Here is a 2,043-nt window from a genome sequence, read left to right on the forward strand (position 1 = left end):
CAAGGGGTTTGGACACCTGATGATTTGGGGGCTTTCTTTTTTTGCTGTATATAAATGCATTTTCTTTCTTCTTTAATGAATGTTCTGTACTTGAAAATAATGATTCTAAAAAAAAACATACCGTCTCACATTAAACATACGCCACTTTTCATTTTGTTGACACAGTACCAGTATGATGATATCATTTATCTTTGGAATGCCCAATTTACAGATTAAATTCTCCACTAAAAACCATATATGAATGAAAACCGTTGTTTTTTTTCTGACTTTTCAATTTTAATACTCATGGAAACTAAAGAAATTCTCAATGTTCTTTAACCAAGACTCTTCAAATAAGTAAGCATTATTTTTACATTTAAACAATATGCTATTGCTTTCCTGGGAGACTTTTTTTCATATTTTACATACTAATACATCGATAAAAGTAGAAAAAAAATAAAATTGGTATTAAAACACAAGGATACCTGTGTTTAGCACTGTATCTGTACAACAACAAGTAGACAATGCTATTTAAGTATAAAGAAAATGATTTTTAAGCACTAGAATAATACTTTAAAACTGAAAATACTTTGCCTGTTTTTCCTATTACTGAAATTCACATTGAACTCCCGTACTTTCAATTGTTTCACTAACTTATACAGAAATTACAAAAAAGCTTTTGTTTTTATTGATAACTAGAATACTACTGTTTTATGCTGCTTTGCTATAGTACTTCTAACTTCTGTTTTTTTAATTTTATTCTAAACATTAATTAATTTGTTCCACAAACAAATTATTTGTTTTACAAGAACAAAATCAATAAGTTCGTTTTTCTGAGGCTACAGTTTAGTGATGCAATTTAGAATTATTTCACATTTTCAAAATTTGTGGTTCAGTGACTTCAATTAATCAGAAATATTTATTTACAGAACTATAATGTCAGACAAAAATGGGAATTGTGAATCAATTAAACTCACAATATTAACTATCATCCTAAGTTTAAAAATAATTGACACTCTTTTGTAGCCTTCAGTTATGGATAAGAATGTTTTTTGTTACAAACTCTCTGTAACAAAATGCAGTTTAATTTATAGGTGGAGTGTAATACAGGACAATGCTTCTCATTTTGAAACTGTAAATGTTGACATCAGTTATTAGTTTAATCAACAATAGACCATTTTTAACCATTGAAGACAAAGGAAAACTGAAGAAACAAGGAAAGGGCCCTTTTCTAGACAATGTATCATAGTTTCACTAATTAGCAGTGCATCAAAAGAAATATAAAAGCATGAGGAAATTGAAGTACTATAAATTGACAATGTTGTACTCGTCTGAAGCTGAGGGTGGAATAATTTAATACAGCTTACCTCCATGATCCCAACATTAATAAATGTACGAAATGATAATTGGTCATGAAGACATTAGAATGCAACAATGCTGTACCATTTGTAGCCAGAACTAGAAAAGAATTAGAGAAAAATCAGAGATTCTGTCACCTGCCACTCCTCCAATACCCACTTGAGAAAAATGTAAAAAAGGAAAGTAAACTAATTTCATTTAAATTACTGCAAGTGAGGAAAGTGGGCACATACTAGGGAGCTGTTTACCAACCAGTGATATAACCACATGTCTCGAGTTTAACGGATAGATTTTTGCAACTCAGACCTACTGTAAAATTTGAACACATTTTCTCTAGTGATAATTTTACATTTATTAGCTTGAAACTAATTCTATCATGTATCCCTTTGCTTGGTTCTGGATTTTTTAATTCCAATGTCGAAGGTCAGGATATTTAACGGCCTACAGCTAAAAGGGGGGAAATGTAATACTCATTCAGTTTGTCTATGAAAACAGCCTGTCCTACTGGTTTTCTACCTGGTCAGTTCAAATGCAAGTGAGGTCATTTATTTTCTTGTTAAAATCCTCACAGATTTAAAGATTAATGCACCAACAACTGTCCCCATCAGTTAATGAGTGGACATGACAACAAGTACAGCGACATAAAATCAAAAATATAAACATGCACAACAACAACATGTCAATGGAAAAAAAGGTGAAAGCAAA

The sequence above is a fragment of the Atractosteus spatula genome, chromosome 4 (assembly GCF_055471065.1).
Source record: "Atractosteus spatula isolate fAtrSpa1 chromosome 4, fAtrSpa1.hap1, whole genome shotgun sequence".
Lineage (NCBI taxonomy): Eukaryota > Metazoa > Chordata > Actinopteri > Semionotiformes > Lepisosteidae > Atractosteus > Atractosteus spatula.